This window comes from Callithrix jacchus, chromosome 13, assembly GCF_049354715.1.
Source record: "Callithrix jacchus isolate 240 chromosome 13, calJac240_pri, whole genome shotgun sequence".
NCBI classification, from domain to species: Eukaryota; Metazoa; Chordata; class Mammalia; order Primates; family Cebidae; genus Callithrix; species Callithrix jacchus.
This window is the reverse complement of record NC_133514.1, coordinates 37,177,045-37,196,663: the sequence shown is the minus strand read 5'-3', so window position 1 is coordinate 37,196,663 and position 19,619 is coordinate 37,177,045. Positions and strand designations below refer to the sequence as shown.

Genomic DNA, 19,619 nt, shown 5'->3' with positions numbered 1-19,619 from the left:
AGTAGCTAACCATGTGGAGACGCTACATGAGTAAAGAAAATGCCCAGAGAACTCCCAACTCTTCCAAGCATCCTGTGTGAGGCACCAGACGTGAAAGGGAAGAAGCCATCATGAACATCCAGCCTATTTGAGCCTTTCGATAACAGCAGCTTTATTTGTCATCATCATTATCATGCCTAAATATAATAGAATGAGTTAAGGGAGAAGGATAGGCACTATACGTAATTTACATCCTTTTGCTAGCTCTAGCAACACATTAGTGTTGCCTAAAGGTAGACTGTAAGTGCTCTTATTGTACGTATAAAAACTGAATTTGCATGGCAGTGTTGCATATTGCATACTTTAGTCGGGTTGGAAATTTCACTAACAGCACAGGAAATATTTTTATGTGTGTCCATGAAAGAAAAAAAGAATAAAATTTGTATCCTGTTTAAAATTTTATAACTGGAGTTACACTGTACATTAAGTAGATTGGTTTCTAATACCATCAAAGCACAGTGACAGAATGTTGACTTGTACTGCTTCCATAAAGCTACAAAGACTGGTATCTTGTGAAACAGCACCCAGTTTTTACTGTGACAGCCTGTTCAGAGAGCTAAGACGATACACATTACATTTTCCACACTGGGGCTTTCGTTGTGACACCTGGTAAGCCCATCTAGTTAGCATAAAACAGCTTGAAGTTTGTCAAATTCCTGATCCCGTAAAATCACCTTTTATACTAAAATTACCTGTCTCTTTCTTCCATAACTTCCTTCATCTCCAATGTATAGTAGTAGGCTAAATGCATACCTTTATGAACTTACCATTTATCGCACAGTATATTTGCTAGCTTTATCCTGCACAATTATAATAAATAATCTATTCATAAGCAAATCCATTACTTAACCCCTTTTATACCCCCTACAGTGTCTAGCTTTGTATATTAGAAATTATTCAATAAGTAAAGTTAAATGAAGGAAATAAATAAATGTATGCCATGCTTGAAAGATACTACATTTTATTTTCTACATCCAGATACACACAGGATTGCAGATAGATCGTACTTCCTTCATCCTTAATCTCTGATTTGTCTGCTGAACTCTACCTTTTATTCTCAAATGCTATTCAACCACTACAATGGGCTGAATTCTTTGGGAATATAGGGGACAGGAAGTAGTATTTGTTCCTCTCCCACTGAAAGTTTTATGGCTGAAATCCCTATAACAAAAGACAGGTTAACAAGAGAAAGGTGTAACAAATTTATTTAGTCAAAGTTTTACATGACACAACAGCCTTCAAAAATGAAGAGCCAAAGAACCAGGGGAAACTGTATTTTTATGTTTAAGTTTGATGAAGAATGAACAGTTGTGTAGAGGTGTGGTTGGACAGGCCAGGCACAGTGACACATGCTTGTAATCCTAGCTCTTTGGGAGGTTGAGGTAGGCAGATCACTTGAGGACAGGAATTCGAGTCCAGCCTGATCAATATGACAAAACCCTGTCTCTACTAAAACTACAAAAATTAGCCTGGTGTGGTAATGATGCACACTTATAATCCTAGTTACTCAGGAAGCAGGAGAATCCCTTGAACCCAGGAGGCAGAGGTTGCAGTGGCTAAGATCATATCACTGCCCTCCAGCCTGGGCAACAGGTTGAGACTCTGCTTCAAAAGAAGCATGGTTGGACAAAAATGTAGGCTCTATTAATAACAAATTGAGGGGAACATAACAAAGCCTGTTTTTTTTTTTTTTTTTTTTTTCAGATTTTTCTTGGCATCTCTGTGTCTTTCTTTCTTTCTCTCCTCCAAGTATAAGACAGGGCACCAGTTACATGAAGGTTTTATGACCAACTTTTTCTTTCATGGGAGGTAGGTCAGATAATTCTTTTTCTTTTCTTAAAGAGATGGGTCACTGAAGCTGGAGTGCAGTGATAACTCATTGCCTTGAAATCCTGGGCTCAAGTGACTCTCCTGCCTCCTGAGTAGCTGGAATTAGAAGGTCTAGCCTGGCAGAGAATTACTTTATGTACTACTATTACACAGAAAAGCAGATGAAGGTGAGAGTGTGACCTCCAGGTGGTTTATTTTGGGGTAGCATGTCCTACATCCCACCAAAGAGAGACAAGCACTGATTTTAAATCCTGCAATGGAACTGCTCGACCCATTCCTCTCAGTTCACCTTTCAACTTAAATAACAAATACTCCTAATGTCCCACTGTTTTGCCTGTGGTATAGGCTTCCCTTCGGGGAACAATGGAGAAATAAGTTATAAAGTTATATGTGAATACTCAAGTCTTCATAAAATATTAAATCAGCCTATGAGGTGACCCGTGAGTCAAGCAACTGATATTTACATGCTTTATGTACACTTAAAAAATCTTAGCATAACATTTACACTTGAGCTAATGGAAAAGGTATTTTGCAACGTCCTCTAAATTATTCCCAGAACTTTGTTTCTTAGTTTATAATACAAGAATGTTTTGTATTCCACAGGGTGCAGTGGCTCACGCCTGTAACTTTGGGAGGCCGAGGCGGGTGGATCACGAGGTAAAGAGATCGAGACCATCCTGGTCAACATGGTGAAATGCTGTTTCTACTAAAAACACAAAAAATTAGCTGGGTGTGGTGGCGCACGCCTGTAATCCCAGCTACTCAGGAGGCAGAGGCAGGAGAATTGCCTGAACCCAGGAGGCGGAGGTTGTGTGGGCCGATATCGTGCCATTGCACTCCAGCCTGGGTAACAAAAGCGAAACATCATCTCAGAAAAAGAAAAAAAAAAAAGAATTTGTCCACAATTTGGAGAATTTGGTTCATATGGTGCTGGCAAGCCCATGTGCAAAGAAAAAGTACAATACAAATATATGCTTTACAATACCTAAGGCACTGCAAGTCACACCTTGAGATTCCCTAACACTAAATACTTTAACACTAAAAGCTTTGAAACAAGAACCCTATTAGGGGGTCTACAATTTTTAGAGCAAATTCTACTAATGAATTCCACATTGTGTAAACACACACACATGCACACACACAGCTCTCCACAGTGTGCCATGTTGGAATAGCTTGGGATGGTTGGCAAATATTATAGAAAATATTTAGGGAAAGTTATAGATTGTATTTAGGGAAAGTTATAGATTGTAACCACAATAGACAATCTGTAACTTTCCCCAAATACTCCCTAAATATATAAGCCTTTTCTAAAAAGTTTTTTTGAGGCATGCTGAAGGCAGCTGCCTCATTAATATTAGCATAGGAAAGAGATAGAGACGATCAAAGGCCTTCCAAGTTTAAGTCTGGGTACCCCTTATCCCTTTGTCTCCACTCTGTTTACTCATGCGAATTTTGTGCTGGGTGGCCCTCTCTGGGGAAGATCAAGTGGGAATTACCTGTTAATAGTATGTACTCTGGATCCCCCCAACCTAAAGCTTTTATCAGTTGTAAAACCATTCTTTTAACCATGTTGATTATCCACAAGTGTGTTAACTTCAAACCTCCTTGTAAAGTCTACGGAATAAAAGCGTGGCTGAACAGGGAATCTTGGTTGACTGGGTGCATGTTACCCTCTGAAAGCAGCCAATGGCCATGCCCAGCCCACTTGCATCACTGTAATGGTGTAAGACAGCATTCATTCATACGAGTCAGGGTCTGCAGGCCAGACTTCCGCAGGTGGTGTTCTGTGTGTCAGTGCTGGAAAATACAATGTGGAGGAGAACTCAGCTGGCAGGAAGTTCTCTTCTTTGTCCTCATCAAATCTTTAAGGTTCTTTCATTCCATTGCTTAACATGTAATTACTGACCCCTCTTTCCTCTTCCTTAGTTTTATTCTCACTAACGTCAAAGATTCAGAAAAAGGAAAATTAAGGGAAAAAAAAGCTCTCTTCATAAAAAGGTAGGAGAGCCCCAATGCTTGGTTAGTAATGGTCTGTTTCCACTGCACTGATAGAAGTGAAAGAAGAGGGAGGCACTGGAGATGCATTGAAATGTAGCATGAACCCTAAGGGGCTGGTTTCTTGAGAAGGGGTGGACAAAGACAGTCTGGGAAGCAGGATAGCCAGAATAGGGGAATGTAATTTTCTGTGCGATCTGGGGCTCTGGCAACATAATCCTCAAAAATGTAGAATTGTGTATTCATGCTACTCAACTAACTTCTTTACTACACTCACCTTTTCAGAAATAATTATATTTTTTTAACTCACAGGACCAAAATTTTCATAGGACATATAGACAGCTATGCTTTAGACTATAAAAATGATGCCAAGTGGTAATAATGTTACTGAAACAAATGAAGTCAGCAATCTCTCACTTGCATATAATCCCAGGAAAGCATCACATCAGTGGGGCTACTGGAAACATGTTTTGTGTTTTGAAAACCAGTGAGCCTTAATTCTTTCCAGAAAAAAAAAAAAAATGAGGCATGTGGAGATGTGATCTGGCAGGAAAACACTAACTTTTGGCATCCTTACATTTCCAGTTTGTTAGCCACGGAAGTTCCTTGTATTTTGTTAATGGATATGTGGCATCTCAGACTCAACAGGCACATGAGTTCCAGTGATGATGAGGCAGCTAACACAGTGACTTGGGTCCTTCTTCACACTTCAGTAAGCCCTTTTGTTTCATCAGAGCCTGCCAAAAAGCCCATCCCTCCTTCTCAGATGCCACTGATTCAAAGTGCCTTTCTTTCTCCTATAATCTGATAGGATCTCTCTCTTCTGCACCTTTATCACTTGTGACATTTATTGCACCTGCCTTAGACCCTACTCATGTCTTTGTGTCCTAGCTGTCTTTGTAAATTGTCTCCTCTTTGAGGGCAGGCATCACAGCTAGTTGATCTTTATGTTACCTTTAGACTCTAATATACAATGGGCTTTTGTGTCAGGCACTACGGTATGACCTTTGCTGTACTTATCTCAATCCTTAAGACACCATTGATGTTCCCATCATATGCCGGTGAGCCTGGCTATTGAAATGCTCCTAGGACTCCAGCTGCAGGAACCATACCTCCTTACCAGAGGCTTATTTTAGAATCCATTCAGCTCAAGGGCACCACAGACTAAGGTTCTGGAGAACAAATATTTCTTTCCAGTGCCTTCTGTTTTATAGCCCTTCATAATTATTGATGGGAGCTGGCATAAAAATATCCCAGCAACATTTTCGCCTCTGGGGAGAGAGCTCTGAGGAAGGTAGTCTGCGTAGCTCCCAGAGCTCCCTAGCTCATAGTTCTCAAATTTGACTGTGCCTCAAAATTACCTGGAGGGTTGTCAGACCAGTTTGCTGGGCCTACATGCAGAGCTTCTAATTCAGTGGGCCTGGAGTGGGGCCTGAGAATCTGCATTTGTAACTATTGCCAAGGCGATGCTGAGGCTGGTCAACCACAAACCACACTTGGAGAATCTGTCTTTGCTCCAGGTATCACAACAATAACTACTTCTTAGGCTAGCCTTCCTTGGTTACCTTTTCTCTTTTCACTCCTTGCTCCCTTTCCAATGTTTCCTGGGGTCATCTCAGAAGTAAACTATTTGTACTCAATCCTATGTTTATTCTCACCATGATACACATGAGGCGCTTATTGCATACAGGGATTTGGTTACTTGTCTCAGGCTCCACAGCTGGAAAATTCTAATTGTTAACCACCACATGATACTGTCTCTTTGGCATAATGCTTTCCATATAAAGTGCTCTATCAACATTAACATAATGACATCAAATGTGTTGATCAACTATCTCACAAATATTGAAATCAGAACTGGCTTACAGTGTGTGGAGTCTCAAAGGTATCATAAGGAAGTAGTTCATGTTTTAGAATAGAGCTATGCAACTGAAAAAGGGACCAGATTTACTGAAGCAAGTCTCCTAGCACCTGAACAGTAGGATTGGCTTGGCTCTGTATTGACACCGTGGCCTCCTGGTGAAACTTGAGACTCCTGTTGCACTCTGAAAACTCACATGATAGCCTGGAGAAGTTTACAGCTGTTTGAGAGCTGGAGTCCAAATATCCTAATGCCCCCCTCTGGAGATAATTAGGCTCAGGGTCTGCTGTCACTGATGCTCTTTGATGCATCATTTTATGTTAGCCAAGAGCCCAAACACATTTCTATCCAATATATATTATCTTTGCCTCAGCTCACCACTCAAATTATTTTGGAGCGTGTGTGTGTGTAGTTTTTTTTCTTCTCCTTTTGTAGATGATGATAATTTTTCCCTCCACAGAACAAAGCATATGTTGCAGTTTGTGAGTGGTCTTATGATGCAGTCTTACCACTCCTTAAACAGGCTTGTCAAAAATTTAGAGACGGTTGAATACTCAAAGCTCAAAATCAGACAGGACTCTGGCTTCACAGATCAGTCAATCACCAAGCATTGGGCGCCAGAGAGAATTGTGCATAACAGGAAAATAATATGTAATTGTGTGAACAATTCACTTTATTAGTTTCCTTGGGATTAAGCCTGTACCATCTATAGTAGATTTGACAACAACGAAAGGGGAAAAAAGGGAGAATTATGTGCAATTTTCATAACTTATTCTGTAATAAAATTGAATTTGAATTGAATCATATGGTAAGCTAAAAAATAGAATGAATGTAAGTTTGATTTATTTTTAATTAATTTCAGTGATGGTAAAATGAGCCAGATTTCCAACTAGAGAGTTAGAACAATACCCAGAACAACAGAAAAAGTAGTTAAATAGGAGAGTTTATATCATGTAGAATGTCAATATATCTTCCACCATTATTCTTAAGTCAATGGTTTAGAGTTCTTATACACGGTCTTTTGGAAAAGCATCTGGAATATAAGAGGCCTCTGTATCAGGCCTGATTTTTAGGTCAGCTTGTACAAAATAAGAATACACAGATACTTTGAATCAACTAAATGTTTTGCCTATTCAATGTCTGCTGTCTGCAAAATATTGCTACTACTACTAAAACCACATCAGCAAACACTTATATAGTGCTTATTTCCAGGGTCAGCTTCATGAGTATTTGATAGTGAAGCCTCACAGAGCTCTACACTGAGAAAGGAGATCCCTATTTAGCATTCTGCAGTTGCCATCTTGAAATTCTTAGTAATTGTATCTCTGTATTTGTGTTTTTAAGTAAAGTCCAATGGGCCAATAGAACACGTGCTGGAAGCTTGAAGTCTTGATTTATGTGCAGCCCACCTCCCCATGTCTCCCTGAGTCCTCAGGATATTTTGTCAGCCACCTTCTCTCCCACCCCTTGGCAGTGGGGTACACTAATCGCCTCTCTCTCCTTCTGTAGCCTGGTGACCACTGCCACCTTCTGCCCTCAGCAAGAGCCTAGGTGTGGATACAGGAAAAATTAAATTATCATCCTAAGACAATGAGTATGGTGAGATATCATGCATGTGATTATGTTAGGTCACAAAGCAAAAGGGATTCTTGTGAGAGGTAATTAAGGTTACAAATTAAATAAACTTGAGTAATCAAAAGGGATATCCAAGTGAGCCCAAGCTGATTACATGAGACTTTTAAAAGCAGTAGAGTTTTGTCCAGTTGGAAGCATAAGAAATCCGAGACATTGAAAGAATAAGGACATGGTGTGCCACCGATGCATTGAAGTTGGTGGGGCGATGCCAGAAGGAATATGAGCAGCCTCTGAGAGAAGAAGCCAGCCTTTCTTTAGCAGTCATCAAGGAAATGAAGACCTCAGGCCTGCATCCACAAGGAACTACATTCTGAAAACAGCCTGGATAATCGTGGAAAAGGATTCTTCCCCAGAACCTCCAGGTAAGAACCCAACCTGACTAACATCTTGATCTTGATTTTTTGTTAGCCCAGTCAAATCAACCTGAGCTTCTAACCTATAGAACTGTGAGGTAATAAATGAGTGTTGTTTTAATCTGCTGAATTTGTGGTAATTTATCACACAGCAATACAAAACTAGTACACCTTCATTTTTCCTAAATTTCCCTTGGCCTTTTTTTTAAAAGAGGAAGTTGATTATTATATGAAATTAATGGTTGATTTAAGTAGACTCTTTAAAGACAGATTTTCTGCATTTACATCTACAAATAGTATTCCTCTATGAAATAATTTACGACAATAATTTATGAATAGTTTTATGAGAAATAACATTTATAGTCATGTTAAATAAAGATGCATTAAAATATAAGAACCCTGTAGTGTTCTAAAATAAATTCCGTGTCTCGCTCATGTCGAGCGCATGTTTTATGCAGGATATTACAAAACTTAAGAGAAATGTTATAATATTCTACCTCTCTGAGAAAGTCTGAGAGAGAGAGAGAGACCGAGAGAGAGAGAGAGAGAGAGAGAGAGAGAGAGAAACTTGGTGGAGAGCCATCTATCCTATCAATTTTACTTTTGTTTTTAAATCTTAATCTGGTCATTGTGCATTTTTGATGCAAGTGAATTTACAGTGAAATCAGAAGGGGGTCATTCACTTTTGGCCCCTGTGAGAAACAATATTAATGAATAAATGGAGCCAGAAAGGAGAAAGAACTTGCACTAGACTAAAGGAAGCCAGTCTGCCATACAGCCAGGATTCAGGCTCGGACCATTCAGAGGTGGCGCTGGTCACTAGTTTATCTTTGTGTTCAACATAAAACAGTGTCTCTGCTCTCTTTCTTTATCAGTCTTTCTTCCCTGGCCTTTCACCATATGAGACCTTCCAGAGGCTAACTCTTGAAATGCTTAAGGAAAACCTTTCATTTATTCCTCTGCTCTCTGCTGGCCACTCACCATCCCAACAGTAGGTGTCCTTCCCTTTGTTGCTGACCGTAACCATCACACCATTAGAAGTGATCTTTCAAATTCCTCTCCTGAGGCATCCAAGTTGTCCAGAAAAAATAAAATTAAGTCAATAATCTACACTGAGCAAATAAAATTTGAGTCAAAGCCCATGTTATTATTTTATATTAAATCCTCAAGGGAGGATCATTGATTTACTTTTTTTTAAATTTGACGTCACTTAGCTAGGAGACCCTTAAACACAGCTTGCTACCGACCATTATTTATGCTCCTTTTCTTAGCAGCACCTAATAACTGCTAATTAAGTCTTTTGTAGCCTGACTCTGAACTAATTAGGGTTAATTGAGCCTGCTTATGCATTAGCTATTCTAGCTCTTGTCCTGATAATCAGGATTTTGGAGCACGTTGAATATTTAGTCAGTCTGTTAGCTTAGACTTCGCTCCACTGGACATTCTGCTGCGGGTCTTTCTCATCTTTTAATCAGCAAGAATGGGCTGCTCTCTGCCTGATTTGCACATTGTAGTGTGTGTGTGTGTGTGTGTGTGTGTGTGTGTGTGGTGTGTGTGAGAAAAGCCATGGAATATGATGGAGAAATAAGTCCCAGAAGACTGTGCAAGCAGCAGGGCGTCATGTTATTTTGAAACTGCCTTTGCAAGATTACAACGGTGAGCGAAATTTGCCATGGCTGACTCCATCCTGCTTCCAGCCTCACAGGCCAGCTGTTTTTGCACATTCCTGGGCCTGGGCCAAGCTAACTTTGAGAGAAATTTAGTTAATAGTTTAAATAATGGCTCTTCCCCAAACTAAACCACCTTTGTAAAACTAACGAAAGGCCATCAGGTTAGGAGGATTCAAGGGGCCTGGAGTCTACTAGGAGGTAGCTGCAGTTCAATGATTACCAGCCAGTATTCAAGAGGTCACAAGATTTGCAACTTCCCCAATTACTCCTATAAATAACATCACTATTGTAGAACCTAAGATTGGTGTTTTGAGATGTCTTTTCAGGCTTTTACATTTCTGATGACATAATGGCCCCACCAGCGACTCCTCTGTGGTCCCTACTCAGAAATGGACTCAACACATGAGGGCCATTTTCCACACCCCTATGATTGCATCCCCAGTCAATCAGCAGCATCCATTCCCCTAGTGTCTGGCCCTCCAAACTATCTTTGAAAAAAACTCTAACCTCTGAGCCTTCAGGGAGATTGATTTATGTAATAATTCTATCTCCTAATGGTGTGGCTGACCTCGTGTCAATCAAACTCTTGCGTAACCTCAGTGTCATGGTCTCAGTGGATTGGTTTTGTCCATGCAGCAGATATGAAGAACTCGTTGGGCAGTTACAATTTCGCCTTTGGCTTTTTAATCATTAAAGAGAATTACCAGGCCAGGCATGGTAGCTCATGCCTGTAATCCCAGCATTTTGGGAAGCTGAGGAAGGAAGATTGCTTGAGCCCAAGAGTTCAAGACCAACTTGGACAACGTAGTGAGACTTTATATTATTTAAAAAAAAAAAGAGAGAAAGAGAGAGAGAGAGACAGAATATTGCTGAATTACTAAGGAATATCACTTCTTGGAGGATGAGAATGGAGTTTCTGAGGTTCTGTGTTTTCAGTTCACAAATAAGACTTTTCATAGTCTTCCCTCCTAGCCCTATTCATTTATTAGACTGTGAAAGAAATCAATATATTTTACGCCAAATATGGTTCCATGGTATAATGAGTGTTTTAAATTCAAAATTCCTAGAGGTCAACGAGCACTAGAGGAGATTTTTCTCTGACTACATAAAGACAGGACTGACCCACCAAGGAGAAGAGTTGTTCTTATTCCCCTCCATGTTGTGTCATTACCTATTAGCAAAAGTATAACCATACCTGAACAGACCCTATTTCAAGATAATAACTGTCTCTAAGGAGCATTTAAATTCCAAAGAGAGCTATTAACATGTTAATTTGTTCACAGACCCAATCCTTCTTCTTAGTAATCATTTATTATTGCCTCTCAATAGAATTCCTCTTCTCCCCTCCCATGCCTGTTTAATCAGGATCCAAGACCCTATTCTCTCTGTAACCTCAAGATGGTATGTAAGCTTCTCTATCTTACTGACTGGGAAGCTGGAGCTTCATCTGAAGGCTCCCATGTACAAACGTTAAATAAATTTGGATGCCTTTTTTCTATTAATCAATGGGCTTCAAGTGAGGGATTTACAGCTGTTAAAGAAATGTGGATGCCTTTTTTCTGTTAATCAATCTGCTTCATGTCAGTGATTTTTTTAGTGAAACTTCAGGGGCTCAAAGATCTTGACTCTCACAGTAGTCATCAGTCTATAAACTGATACTGAGTTGTGGTGCACCTGGATACATGTTATTATTGACATCATTATTACATTATTTTAGGTATGATCACGTGGTTCCTGTTAATAGGCTCTGTGATAGTCAGCTCTGTTTCACCCCATTTCAAGCCACTAACTATCCAATCAGTTTTTGAAATTTCCTGAAAAGATTTGATCATTTAACGTGGAATCCCTTCATTTGTTTAGTCATCTTTACTATGAGAAAAATTCTACATAAAAACAAATTTTTAAATATAATCATTTTACTTTCTCATGGCTGTACTTTTCTTTTTTCTTCTGAAAGATATTTCCATTTATTTCAGTGTTATATAAACAGACTGAGATAGTTTTCAAAATAAGGGAAAGGGAAAAAAATTAGTTTACCAGGAATATAGATGTAAAAAGTACAATTTTTCTTCTTTTTAAAATTGCTTTAAGTTCCGGGATACATATGCAGAACGTGCAGTTTTGTTACGTAGGTTACATGTGTCACGGTGGTTTGCTTCACCTATCAACCTGTCATCTAGGTTTTAGGACCTGCTTGCATTAAATATTTGTCCTAATACTCTCACTTCCTTTTCCCCTTTCTATCCCTTGACAGGCCCTGGTGTGTGTTGTTCTCTTCCCTATGTCCATGTGTTCTCATTGTTCAACCCCCACTTATGATTGAGAGAATACGGTGTTTGGTTTTCTGTTTCTGTGTTAGTTTGCTGAGGATGATGGTTTCCAGCTTCATCCATGTCTCTGCAAAGGACACAATCTCATTCCTTTTTATGGCTGCATAGTATTCCATGATGTATTTGTACCACATTTTCTTTATCCAGTGTATCATTCATGGGCTTTCGGGTTGGTTCCAAGTCTTTGCTATTGTAAATAGTGCTGCAACAAAAATACATGTGCATGAATCTTTAGAGTCGAATGATTTATAATCCTTTGGGTATATACCCAGTAATGATGGGATTGCTGTGTCAAATGGTTATTCTGGTTCTAGATCCTTGGGGAATTGCCACACTGTCTTCCACAATGGTTGAACTAATTTAAATTCCCATCAACAGAGTAAAAGTGTTCCTATTTCTCTACAGCCTTGCCAGCATCTATTGTTTCCTGACTTTTTAATAATTGCCATTTTGACTGGCATGAGATGGCATCTCATCATGGTTTTGATTTGCATTTCTCTAATGATTAGTGAAGAGCTTTTTTTCATATGTTTGTTGGCCACATAAATATTTTCTGTTGAGAAGTGTCTTGTCATATCCTTTGCCTACTTATTGATGGGGTTGTTTTTTTTCCTTGTACATTTGTTTAAGTTTCTTGTTCTGAATATTAGAACTTCGTCAGATGGTTAGATTGTAAAACTTTTCTCCCAATCTGTAGGTTGCCTGTTCACTCTGATGCAAGTTGCTTTTGCTGTGCAGAAGCTCTTTAGTTTAATTGGATCCCATTTGTCAGTTTTGGCTTTTTAACATGAAGGGGATGTTGAATTTTATTGAATATCTTTTCTGCATCTATTAAGATAAAAGCTATTGCTTTTGGTGTTTTCATCATGAGGTGTCTGCTTTCATGCTCATGCCTTGAAAGGTATCGGCTAGGTTTTCTTCTAGGGTTCTTGTAGTTTGGGGTTTGACATTTAGGTATTTAATCTATCTTGACTTAATTTTTGTAAAAGGTGTAAGGAAGGGGTCCAGTTTCAGATTTCTGCATATGGGTAGCCAGTTTTCCCAGCACCATTTATTAAATAGGGAATCCTTTCCCCATTGCTTGTTTTTGTCAGGTGTTAAAGATAAAATGGCTATAGATGTGTGGTGTTATTTCTGTTGTGACCTTGTAAGCTGTATTCCTAGGTGTTTTATTCTCTTTGTAGAAATTGTAAATGGGAGTTCATTCATGATTTGGTTCTCTGCTTGTCCATTGCTGTTGTATAGAAATGATTTTGAGTTTTGCACATTGACTTAGTATCCTGAGATTTTGCTGAAGTTGCTTATCAGCTTAAGAAGTTTTTGGGCTAAGACAATGGGGTTTTCTAAACATAGAATCATATCATCTGCAAACAGACAATTTGACATCCTCTCTTCCTAATTAAATATTTCTCTTGCCTGACTGCCCTGGCCAGAACTTCCAATACTATGTTGAATAGGATTGGTGAGAGAGGGCATACTTATTTTGTGCTTGTTTTCTATTTTGTTTTTTGTTTTGCTCGTTTCCCAGGCTGGAATGCAATGGCACAACCTTGGCTCACCACAACTTCTACCTCCAGGGTTCAAGCGATTCTCCTGCCTCAGCCTCCCAAGTAGCTGGCATTACAGGCATGCATCACAATGCCTGACTAATTTTGTATTTTTAGTAGAGATGAAGTTTCTCTATGTTGATCAGGCTGGTCTCGAACTCCTGATCTCAGGTGATCTGCCTGCCTCAGCCTTCCAAAGTGCTGGGATTTACAGGCATAAGCCACCATGCCTGGCCTGTGCTGGTTTTCAAAGGGAATGTTCCCGGCATTTGCCCATTCAGTATGATATTGGCTATGGGTTGCTCATAAATAGCTATTATTATTTTGAGATATGTTTCATCAATACGTAGTTTATGGATAATTTTTAACATGAAGAGATGTTGAATTTTATCGAAGACCTTTTCTGCATCGATCGAGATAATCATGTGGCTTTTGTCATTGGTTCTGTTTAATGTGATGGATTACATTTATTGATTTTCATATATTGAACCAGCTTTGCATCCCAGAGATGCAGCGGACTTGATTGTGGTGGATAAGCTTTTCGATGTGCTACTGGATTTAATTTGCCAATATTTTATTAAGAATTTTTACTTTGATGTTCATCAGGGATATTGGCCTGAAGTTATCTTTTTCTGTTGTGTTTCTGCCTGGTTTTGGTATCAGGATGATGCGGCCTCATAAAATGTGTTAGGGAGAAGTCCCTCCTTTTCAATCATTTGGAATAGTTTCAGAAAGAATGATACCAGCTCTTTTTTGTGCCCCTTGTAAAAATTGCCTGTGTGTCTGCCTGGTCCTGGGATTTTTTGGTGGGTAGGCTATTAATTATTGCCTCGTTTTCAGAACTTGTTATTGGTCTATTCAGGTATTCAACTTCTTCCTGGTTTAGTCTTGTGAGAGTGTGTTTCCAGTAATTCATCCACGAGTTTCAGATTTTCTAGTTTATTTGCATAGAGATGCTTGTAGTATGTTCTGATGATAGTTTGTATTTCTGTGGGATTATAATTTTCTATCGTGTCTATTTGATTCTTCTCTCTTTTCTTCTTTATTAGCCTATCTAGTAGCACTTTTATTTTATTTTATTTTTCAAAAAACCAGCTCTTGGATTCATTAATTTTTTGAAGGGTTTTTCATGTCTCTATCTCCTTTAGTTCTGCTCTGATCTTAGTTATTTCTCATTTTCCACTAGCTTTTGAATTTGTTTTCTCTTGCTTCTCTAATTCTTTTAATTGTGATGTTAGGGTGTCGGTTTTAGGTCTCTCAGCTTTCTAATGTAGGCAATTAGTGCTATAAATGTCCCTCTTAACACTGCTTTAGCTATGTCTCAGAGATTCTGGGGCATTATTTCTTTGTTCTCATTGGTTTCAAAGAAATTCTTGATTCCTGCCTTAATTTTGATATTCACCCAGAAGTCATTCAGGAGAAGGTTGTTCAGTTTCCATGTAGTTGTGCTGTTTTGAGTGAGCTTCTTAATTCTGAGTTCTAATTTGATGTGCTGCAGTCTGAGAGACTGTTATGATTTCGGTTCTTTTCATTTGTTGAGGAGTGTTTTGCTTCCAACTATGTGGCCAATTTCAGAATAAGTGCCGTCTGATACTGAGAAGAATGTATATTCTGCTTATTTGAGGTGGAGAGTTCTGTAGAGAGCTCTGTAGATGTCTATTAGGTCCACTTGATCCAGAGTCAAGTTCAAGTCCTGAATATCCTTGTTAATTTTCTGCCTTGTCTGTCTGTCTAATATTGACAGTGGGGTGTTAAAGTCTCTCACTATTATTGTGTGGGAGTCTAAGTCTCTTTTGCAGGTCTCTAAGAACTTGTTTTATGAATTTATGTGCTCCTATATTGATGCATATATATTTAGGATAGTTAGCTCTTCTCATTGCATTGAACACTTTACCATTATGTAATGCCCTTTTAAATCTTTTTTGATCTTTGTTGCTTAAAAGTCTGTTTTGTCAGAGACTAGGATGGCCACTCTGCTTCTTTATTCTTTTTCTTTTCATTTGCTTGGTAAATATATCTCAATCCCTTTATTATGTGTGTCTTTGCATATGAGATTGGTCTCCTGAATATAGCATAGCAATGGACCTTGACTGTTTATCCAATTTGCCAGTCCGTATCTTTTAATTAGGTCATTTAGCTCATTTACATTAAGATTAATATTGTTTTGTGTGAATTTGATCCTACTGTCATGACGGTAGCTGGTTATTTTGCATACTAGTTGATGCAGTTTTTTCATACTGTCATCCGTCTTTTCTTTTGAGATGGATTTTGCTCTTGTTGCACAGGCTTGAGTGCAGTGGCATGATCTCAGCTTACTACAACCTCTGCCTGCCAGAATCAAGCAATTCTCCTGCCTCTGCCTCTGGAATAGCTGGGATTACAGTTGCCTGCCTCCATGCCCACATAATTTTAGTATTTTTACTAGAGACGGGGTTTCACTATGTTGGCCAGGCTGGTCTTGACAGTCTTTATATTTTGGTGTGTTTTTGCAGTGGCTGGTACTGGTTTTTCCTTTCCATATTTAGTGCTTCCTTCAGGAGCTCTTGCAAGTCAGGCCTGGTGGTGACTAAGTCACTTAGCATTTGCTTGTTTGGAAATAATTTTATTTCTCCTTCTCTTATGAAGCTTAGTTTGGCTGGATATGAAATTCTGGGTCAAAATTTTATTTTTCTTTAAGAATGTTGAATATTGTCCCCCACTCTCTTCTAGCTTATAGGGATTCTCCTGAGAGATTCACTGTTAGTCTGATGGACTTCCCTTTGTAGGTGACTTGATCTTTCTCTCTGGCTACCTTTAACATTTTTTTCTTTTATTTTGACCTTGAAGAATCTGATGATTATGTGTCTTGTGGTTGATCTTCTTGTGGAATATCTTAGTGATGTTCTCTGTATTTCCTGAATTTGAAAGTTGGCCTGTCTTGCTAGGTTGCTGAAGTTCTCTTGGATAATATCCTCAAGTATGTTTTCCAGCTTCGTTCCATTCTCCCTGTCACTTTCAGGTACACCAGTCAATCGTAGATTTGCCCGTTTTACATAGTCCTATATATCTTGCAGGTTTCATTAATTCTTTTCCATTCTTTTTTCTCTCATCTTGTCTGCATGCCTTATTTCAGCAAGTTGGTCTTCAATCTCTGATATCCTTTGTTCCACTTGATTGATTCAGCTATTGATACTTGGGTATGCTTCACAAAGTTCTCGTGCTATATTTTTCAGCTTCATCAGTTCGTTTATATTCCTCTCTAAACTAGTTATTCTAGTTAGCAGTTCCTGTAACCTTTTATCAAGGTTCTTAGCTTCCTTGAATTGGGTTAGAACGTGCTCCTTTAGATCAGAGGAGTTTTTTATTATTCACCTTCTGAAGCCTACTTCTGTCAATTCGTCCATCTCATGCACTGTCCAGATTTGGCCCTTGTTGGAGAGGTGTTGCGATTATTTGGAGAAGCAGCATCTGGCTTTTGGAATTCTCAGTGTTTTTGCACAATTTTTTCCTCATTTTTGTGGATTTGTCTACCTTTAATCTTTGAAGCTGATGAGCTTTGGAGGGGGTGTTTGCATGTGGGGGGGGGTGTTCTGCTGTTGTTGTTGCTTTTATTAGTTTTTCTTCCAACAGTCAGGACGGTCTTCTGCAGGCCTGCTGTAGTTTGCTGGCGGTCCACTCCAGACCCTGTTCATTTGGGTATCACCAGTGAAGGCTGCAGAACAGCAAAGATTGCTATGGCTATACTTTTCAAGGTAATTAAGTTGAACAAAAACTGAAAATTTATTTTTAATTTCCATTAATAAACAAACAACTTTCCTAATCCCAGCAAGATAACTGACTGCTCAAAAATTTCTTCGTGTTATCTGATGAGCCAGAATTTAGAGCATATAATCTGGCCAGAGCACAGATTAAAATGGTGTTTCTCTTATAGTCTTCTGATGGGGAGGTAGAGAGGTCCTCATGAAAGCAAAGAGCCCAAATTGTTTATCTCTCATCATTAGTCTAATAGATACTTTACAAGTGTGTGTTGACTCATGAAGAATGAATGAATTAGTGACTGAATGTGTCTGAGTGACACAGCAAAATTTTTTTTTTGAGACAGAGTCACACTCTGTCACCCAGGCTGTAGTGCCACTATCTCGGCTCACTGCAACCTCTCCTCCCAGGTTCAAGTGGTTCTCCTGCCTCAACCTCCTGACTAGTTGGGACTACAGGTGTGCACCACCACACCTAGCTAATATTTTTGTATTTTTAGTAGAGACAGGTTTCACTGTGTTGGTCAGGCTGGTCTCAAACTCCTGACCTCAAATGATCCACCTAGCTCAGCCTCCAAAAGTGTTGAGAATACAGGCATGAGCCACCACGCCCAACCAGTTATTTTCACTATCTTATGTATCTGTAGATCTAGGTGTTTACATTATGCAATTCCTTAATGTCTATATTTTTGCCAGATTAGCAACTGAAAATTTATTGAACCAGTCTCGTTCTGTCTGTTGTGTAGTGTGCCAGTCACTGAGAAGATGCATTTTGTACAGAGAAAAGGCTATTTACGAGGCAGCCAAGCACGGAGATAGGAGAACAGATCTCAAATTAACCTCCCTGAAGATGAGGTTTCAGGGATATTTATGGGATAGAGAAGGAAGGTGGCCCAAGGCATAGGGAAAGGTAATTGGTGTAAGGAAAAATGAGTCAATTGGTGATCTGCACAAGCAGTGTCAGGCTTCCTGGTTCTCCATAGGATGCATGTTCACAAAGTGGCATCATTTGCATGAACTAAGGGTAGAGATTTGTGCCCTATGACATCAAAAGGTTGCCCATCAGAGATTCATGCAGACCAGTCAGAAGGTCGCAGCTGGCTCAAGCTGGACAGAAATGGACTCTAAGTTTCCACAGAACAACTTAAGCAGCTGTTACTGTGGTGACCTATACACCAGAGATTTACCTCTAAGGAAGCCAGTGAAAGGTTAGTTATATATTGCTTAGCTTCATGACTTTAGGTCTATTAGTTTTAAAATCAACTAAAATCAAGTTACTAAAACTAAGTGAGACAAGTTAACATTGGCGGGCCTAATCAGGTTAGCCCTCAGTTTTAAAAACACCTATGATTTTTCTTTTTTTTTTTTTTAATTTAAAAAAATTTTTTAAATGTGAATGGAGACAGAGGACATGAACAAACTAAAGATTGTGGGAAATTTCAGGATGACAGAGGGTTACTGTTGTGTGATTTATGGATTACTATTGTGGAGAAAGTCACAGCTACCACAAGGAGAGAGGCCTTCAGGAGATATTGGAGTCATTTTTCCAGTCCTGTCCTTAGATTCAGAAGATTTAAAGAGTGAGTTGTGGGAGTAGGTAGTAATGGAAGTAATTTTTTTTTTAAAGAAAGAAAAAAAGGAATGAAGGAGAGGAAGAAAGAGGAAGAGAAAGAGGGAGAGAGAACGGGAAGGTTGCTTTATTCTAAAAATGGGTATTGAAAACCTCTTTTATGCCAATAATTGTGCTTAATAATGGCCAACCAATATTTCATTTAAACCTGTGAGTAGGTGCGATGTGGTACTGATAAGAGTGTATATTCTGTGTATTTAAAGTGGAGGGTTCTATAAATGTTTATTAAGTTTACTTGTTCTGGATCTGAGTTCAAGTCCTGGATATCCTTATTAATTTTCTGTCTCATTGATCTATCTAATATTGATGTTGAAGTCTCCCACTATTATTGTGTGGGAGTCTAAGTCTTTTTATAGGTCTTATGTATCTGGGTGTTCCTGTATTTAGTGCATATATATTTAGGATCGTTAGCTCTTCTTGTTGTATTGACCCTTTTACCATTATATCTTTGTTTCTTTAGAATCTATTTTACCAGAGGCAAGAATTGCAACTCCTGTATTTATTTATTTATTTATTTATTTATTTATTTATTTATTTATTTATTTATCTATTTATTTTTGCTCTCCATTTGGTTGGTAAATCTTTCTCCATCCCTTTGTTTTGAGTCTTTGTGTATCCTTGCATGTGAGATGGGTCTGGATGCAGCATACCGATGGGTTTTCACTGTATCTTTTGATTGGAGGGTTTAGTCAATTTAAATTTAGGATTACTGCCATTTGATGTTAGCTGGCTGTTTTGCCCATTAGTTGATGTAAATTATTCATTATGTTGATGTTCTTTATGTTTTGGTGTATTTTTGGAAAGGCTAATACTGATTGTTCCTTTCTATGTGTAATGCTTCTTTTAGAAGCTCTTGTAAAGCAGGCCTGGTGGTAATAAAATCTCTGAGTACTTGCTTGTTTATAAAATATTTTATTTTTCCTTTGCTTGTGAAGCTCATTTTGGCTGGATATGAAATTCTGGGTTGAAAGTTCTTTTCTTTAAGGATGTTGAAT

At 38.7% G+C, this 19,619-nt stretch overlaps 1 long non-coding RNA gene across 1 annotated transcript in view; it reads right to left on the bottom strand.

The window, feature by feature from the left end:
- Positions 1-741: 741 nt before the first annotated feature.
- The window catches only part of LOC118146787 (uncharacterized), a 116,327-nt gene continuing 97,449 nt past the window's right edge, over positions 742-19,619 (bottom strand). The window contains exon 8 of the long non-coding RNA XR_013525290.1: positions 742-3,666. This is a non-coding gene — a long non-coding RNA (uncharacterized LOC118146787). The remainder of the gene's footprint in view (positions 3,667-19,619) is intronic.